Genomic DNA, 6,337 nt, shown 5'->3' on the forward strand with positions numbered 1-6,337 from the left:
TGCTCTAGAACCCCATAGTCACTTTATATGGGAGCCCAAGTGTGTTCATTTTATTTATTTATTATTTATTTATTTATTTGTAACAGCTTGTACTTTATTACATATGCCACCCCACCATACCTGTAGGTTAACCCTGCTTCCTTCCAAAGCATTATCATCTTGATATCAACCCCCTCTTGGGACCACTCAGTTTCCTCTGTTTTCTTCTGTGGTGGAATACATGGAACACCTGGAGCAGGTAGGGTGCAGGGAGAGATCTACAATTGATCATCACAGTCCTATTACAGATATTTACACTTAAATCAGTAAAGGTTTTTCAGGATGGCATGGAGGCTGCCTTGCATCCAAAAAATAGGTGGGGATGAACTAAATCCTTTCTATCTTGGGCCTGAGAAAATGGAGAATAGAAGCACGTTCTGGGAATTAGTGTGAGTGGAGCATGTCCTTCCCAAACTTGTTCTGGTGGGTGATGTTCTCTGCATTTAGGAGAGACTGGTGATTGATATAGGCCTGATATTGGTAACAATAGGTAGACAGGTCAACATAGCTGAGAACCAGCAGGTGTCTTGAGCCTTCGTGGTGCTGGAGCACATTGGCATTGATGTAACAATGCAGTAGACCACATATCAAGACAGACACTCCAGTTCTCCTGGAGTGCTGCATAGTCTTGACAAGACTGGGTCATGTATAGACCTGCTTCAGGAATGGGGTATACCTCCTCCAAATGAGGACAGCAGGGCAGTGATGTCATAGCATAAAACTTGGCCTGATCAGTATCCCCCCAAGGTCCTGCACTAGCACTGAGTCATTCATATCCTGAACTCTAGCTGCCTCTCCTAGTAATATTTCCTGTTCTGTGATCTGAATAGTGGGATCTTTCGAGCCTTGTTGTCTAGTTCCAAGGTCTTAGATTCCTCTTACTGTAGGATATCTCAAGTGTGGTTCTTGAATATGTAGGGTTGGAGCAGTCTGGTTGTCAGTGAATGAGGCTGAAGGGGTTTGAACCAGCTTGGCTACTTTGAGGTGGTCTGGTATAGCATGGCTTTCTCCCTATAGCAGTCTCTGAGTACTGATCCTGAATGAGCTCCACCACAGCTGTCTCTGACTTGGTCTGGGCTGGAGTGGACTCTTCTCAGATGATGCTAAGGTGACCTTTCCCATACCTGTTTTCACATTGTTCCTTTCCAGTGGGGTCAGACCCTCGGGGTTTGAACCATAATTGGCTGTTTGGGGTACCTCCTTGATAATTGACTTATAACTCAAAGGTCCCTCCTTGTCTTCCACCTTTGTGACCTGCAAGTGACACTGTTGTCTGTGATGGACTTGGATGGTCTAAATCAGGGGTCAGGAAGCTTTTTGGCTGAGAGAGCCATAAACGCCACATATTTTTTTTTTTTTCATTTTTCTGAAGCTGGAAACAGGGAGAGACAGTCAGACAGACTCCCGCATGCACCCGACCGGGATCCACCCGGCACGCCCACCATGGGGTGACGCTCTGCCCACCAGGGGGTGATGCTCTGCCCATCCTGGGCGTCACCATGTTGCGACCAGAGCCACTCTAGCGCCTGAGGCAGAGGCCACAGAGCCATCCCCAGCGCCCGGGCCATCTTTGCTCTAATGGAGCCTTGGCTGCAGGAGGGGAAGAGAGAGACAGAGAGGAAGGCGCAGCGGAGGGGTGAAGAAGCAAATGGGCGCTTCTCCTGTGTGCCCTGGCCGGGAATCGAAACCGGGTCCTCTGCATGCTAGGCTGACGCTCTACCGCTGAGCCAACTGGCCAGGGCCCATATTTTTAAATGTAATTCCATGAGAACCATACAATGACCCATGTATGTTATGCATTATCCAATAAAAATTTGGTGTTGTCCCAGAGGACAGCTGTGATTAGCTCCAGCTACCTGCAACCATGAACATGAGTGGTAGGAAATGAATGGATTGCAATACATAAGAATGTTTTATATTTTTAAAGTTATTATTTTTTTATTAAAGATTTGTCTGTGAGCTAGATTCAGCCATCAAAAGAGCCACATCTGGCTTGAGAGCCATAGGTTCCCAACCCCTGGTCTAAATAATTGAGGCCAGGAACCCTGATAGTGTGGGCCAAGGTAGAATCAGCAGGGGTAGCAGGTCTCCAAGGAAGGTGCAGGTGCAGGTGACCATTTACTCCCAGATGGATGTCAGGCTATAGCCACCATCTAGGATTGGATAATGTGACTACTGGAAAAGCCCATCAGCAGATATGTAAGGTAGTCACCTACCTCAGGTGATACCTGGCAAACCCCCAGCCTATATTTCTATGTCTTATCAAGCTTGCTGAGACCAGCACCAGTGTTGTGTTAAACTCATGGGCAATAGGAAGCACCAGATGATGACAAGCAGCTAGGCACTATCTATCACCAATTCGGGGCCCATTCCAGGCCAAGTAGATGGTAAAGCCTGAGCCTGCAGCTCCTTGCTAGCATCCACATGCCCTATGAAAAAGATGTCATAATCATAGTGGTACAGGGAGTTGTAAAATATGATTCTCCTCAAGTATGTCATGAGTTCCATTATGGTCATGGACATTCCAGTCCATGATCAGGATCCAGAGTGCATGCCTAATGATGGCTGGCATGGTCAGTAGCCACAGCCACAGAGATGAAAAAGTAGAAACTGTAAGCAGAGATTATTCTCTGCATGGTGTCCTGGAGGAGGTTCTACCCAACACCACTTAAAATCGCTTCTACAACCAAGGCAGCATGTGGTGCCAGTGGTCAGCTGCGCACAGGTGAGGATGCTGGACAGATATAGATGAAGTCAAAGTTGGCACTCTTTATCTGTAGCTTCTAGGTTTTAATCTTCTCCACGGCCCATAGATGGCCCACATACTCAGTATTGTGGCCAGTGAGCAGCTCAGCCTCTGTGGTAGACATGCAGGCAGCATGAAGCAGCACCATGCAAGGCCCAGATCCCTCAGATATAGAAGGCACATGATCTGTGAGACACACTGGGACATCTTGGGGTGTCAGTTGACCCACAAGTTGTAGTGACTCATCATCTTTCAGTAATAGAGCAGCCCTGTGTGAGCCTACAGCACTGACCACATCAAGATTGGAAGAAAAGGGGACTTCATGTTCCACCTCCTCCTGCTCCTCTGTATTGCCTTCTCCATGTGTTCCTCCACAGTCTCACCTGATTTTACAAGGACCTCTCAGAAACGCTCCATAGCTTCCAGAGCACAAGACAGTGACTGAGCACTGGAGCAGGGGCATTCAGGAGATTCCAGCATAAGGCAAGGTTTTTCCAGGAGGCTGTGGAGCCAGAGTGAGGCACTGATGCTCTCAGCCAGGGAATAGAGGTTTTGGCCACCCTCCAGAAACAGGATTAGCCTGCCTCCTGCCAGACTCTTAAGCAGGAGACTTAGCTGAGCAAACCCTGGGAGTGACGGCCATCTTACTTTTGAGTTCCCTTTGGAGACCATCATATTCAATAGTTACTAGGAAAATCTGGGGCTGGAACTCAAGGGAAGCAGACAGCAGGACTTGCAGGAAAGTGGCAATATAGTTTGTATCTGCTATCTTCACCTGGTTCCAAGACACAGTGATGGTGAACCAGTTAGAGGTCTTCAGGTGGGGTCAAAATCAACCCTGCTCATAAACAGTGAATAGAAATATAGAAAATACTGGGGTCCTGGTCAGAGGTGAGCCGTGTTCTTTGACCATGGTATATATCCCAATTCATGATAAGGACCCTACGATTGCCATGCTTCTCTTGAGCATAATGAGAAGCCACAGTCATAAAGTTGAGCATGCAATATCCAACAGTGTTGAGCATAGTGTCCAGGAAGCCTGATGATGGCTATGCCATTCTGAATCTTGGCTCCCAGAATCACATCTGTTAGCCTGAGGATGGAGCCTGAAGACAGGCATATGCAGATGAATAAGGTCCAATACAAATAAAGTTAATCATAGGGGTCTGTTAAGATACAGAGTTCTCTCTCATTCAGGTATTAGATTGTCTCCATCAGATCAATGTGATCTAGACCAGTAGTTTTCAACTTTTTACACTTGGGAACCTGTGACCTAGTCAACTGAAAACAGAAAAATGCAGAAAATAAAGTTTTATTTTACCATGCATAACAGTAAAACATAGTACAAACTTGATTTCTAGATTTCACGTGTATGGTGTATTGACCACTACATAAATTTGCTTGAATGTTTTTTGTCTATTGAACATGATATCCAAGTGCTCTGCACAGTACAAAATGTTAGAAAGAGCCTACAAGTTTCAAAGATATCTAAGACAACCTCAATAATATTTTCATCGATGATATAGGCTGATAAATTGCAATCACCCTGAGCATAAGCAAATTCGACTGGAATCATTGGATCTATAATCTTCATACAACATTAGGGTTTTTAACTATTTCAGAGACCTCCAGGAAATTTTTGGTCGACCGACACTGATCTGCAGACCAATAGTTGAAAATCACTGTTCTAGATTGTGACCCAATATGAGCGTTTCCTTCTCAGGAGTCCAGGAGGCTCTCCTAGATCAGTTGGTCCTTGATGGTATGGAGCCAATTGGGGCTTTCAGGGTGGCTGTTATCCCAGAGGCAGTGGAATTTATTTAGCTGTTCATCAACTACCAATGTAGTATCAGACAATGTCTTGGCATCAAAGTTTCTGTCCAGCCCTTGAAATCCATGACTAGGTTTGGTCTTCTGCTTGGCTGAGATTTTTCATTCTACCTTTCTTAGCATCTGTTGGTTTAGGGTTGGAGTGAAGTACAGCACACTTCTTAACATCTCACCTGGGTGTGATGCTGAAGTTTTTTTTTTTTTGGGGGGGGGGGTTGAGTATGATTATGCCTACTCCTTCCTTGCTTGGTTGTGATGGAATTCTGGCCACTGAAGGTCGTTGTCAGGGAGACTTATCCCCTGAAGAGATTCTAGGAGTGCCATAAAAGTGACTGAAAGGGCTGGAGTACCCTGAGGATTCATATCCCAACCCTTCCCAAAGCCTCTTATGTGTGTTTATAGTGTAGAGTTTTTTAAACTTAGTAATCTCCTTCCCACTATTTTCTAGTCTTCCTAGAAGCCTTTGAATACCCATGTATTCTCTGCAAGTAAAATTTGGTTTAGGGATAGTTGTATTTCACAAGAGAAGTTGAATCAAGTAATGTAAGTTTGGGGTTACAGTGAGAACTTAAAATTTTGATGAAGGCCCTGGCCAGTTAACTCAGTTGGTTAAGAAACAACAAGGGTACAGTTTGATTCCCTGGTCAGGGCATTTACAGGAGCAGCTTGATGTTCCTGTCTCCCTCTCTCTCCCTGCCCCTCTCTCTCTCTCTCAAAAAAAAAAAAAAAAGAAAGAAAAAGAAAATCTCAAAGCTGTGATGCCTCAAGCATTTTATAAAAGTAAGATAAAGTTTCAGGCCAGGAAATCAAGAGAAATAATGTGTGTGTGTGTGTGTGTGTGTGTATGTGTGTGTGTGTTCTGATGAAGATGAAAAACTTAGAGTAGGTATAACCATATCTAACATGGAAAAGATATGTGTCTTAGAAACAAATGAAGACTTTCATGTAGCTTGCTTTTTAAACAAGAACAGTATAAATCTTGTACTTTAGATTGTTCAAAAGGACAATGAAAATAAAGAATAAGGTAAAAAAGATAATAAAATGGAAATATTGATAGCAATTTTATAAGTTTTTAACAAATAAGAGATAATGTATGTAAAGCAAATAACATAGAACCAGACACATAAGTTCTAGTTAGAAAAAGAAAAAAAAAGAGATACTGACATCATGTTTATCTTCATTATAATCATATATTCAAAACTACAGGGCACTTTGTAATACAGAATATTACTTACTGAGGCTAACAACAACTCTGGTTAGATATCCAGGATACCTAGTAATAGTATAAGAGTTAAAAGTAATGTATGTCGATTTCAACAACCATTACTGAGCCCCAACTATGTGCCAGGCACTGCACTACATGCTGAAGATATAGTGATCAGAGAAAAAATGCCCAGTTCTGAGTTGAGAAGATAGTTTGAAAATATATAAACCCTAAGTATCAGCAAAACTATAGCAAATAATTTTTTCTAAAAACAGACATAAGCCACAAAAATTTGGAGACTGAGAGAAAAGATATGAGCAATAAAATGTTAGAAGCCAGAAAGAAAGTAGGCCAAAAGTAGTACTCTAGAAGATAGAAGAAAGACAAATCCCATACTAACATTGGGAAAAGTAAGAACAATCTAACATGTATACGATACTCCATGTTCATTGATACTGCAACTGAGACATAAACACACATATTCATAGATGTAACTAAGGAAAGGGAGAAGACATCTC

At 43.2% G+C, this 6,337-nt stretch overlaps 2 pseudogenes; both read right to left on the bottom strand.

Moving 5' to 3' along the window:
* Window positions 1-423: 423 nt before the first annotated feature.
* Window positions 424-2,043, bottom strand: LOC136329764 (histone deacetylase 6 pseudogene; annotated as a pseudogene).
* An 18-nt stretch (window positions 2,044-2,061) lies between these two features.
* On the bottom strand, window positions 2,062-4,012 carry LOC136329765 (histone deacetylase 6 pseudogene; annotated as a pseudogene).
* Window positions 4,013-6,337: the final 2,325 nt, after the last annotated feature.

The sequence above is a fragment of the Saccopteryx bilineata genome, chromosome 3 (genome assembly GCF_036850765.1).
Source record: "Saccopteryx bilineata isolate mSacBil1 chromosome 3, mSacBil1_pri_phased_curated, whole genome shotgun sequence".
In the NCBI taxonomy this organism is placed as follows: domain Eukaryota; kingdom Metazoa; phylum Chordata; class Mammalia; order Chiroptera; family Emballonuridae; genus Saccopteryx; species Saccopteryx bilineata.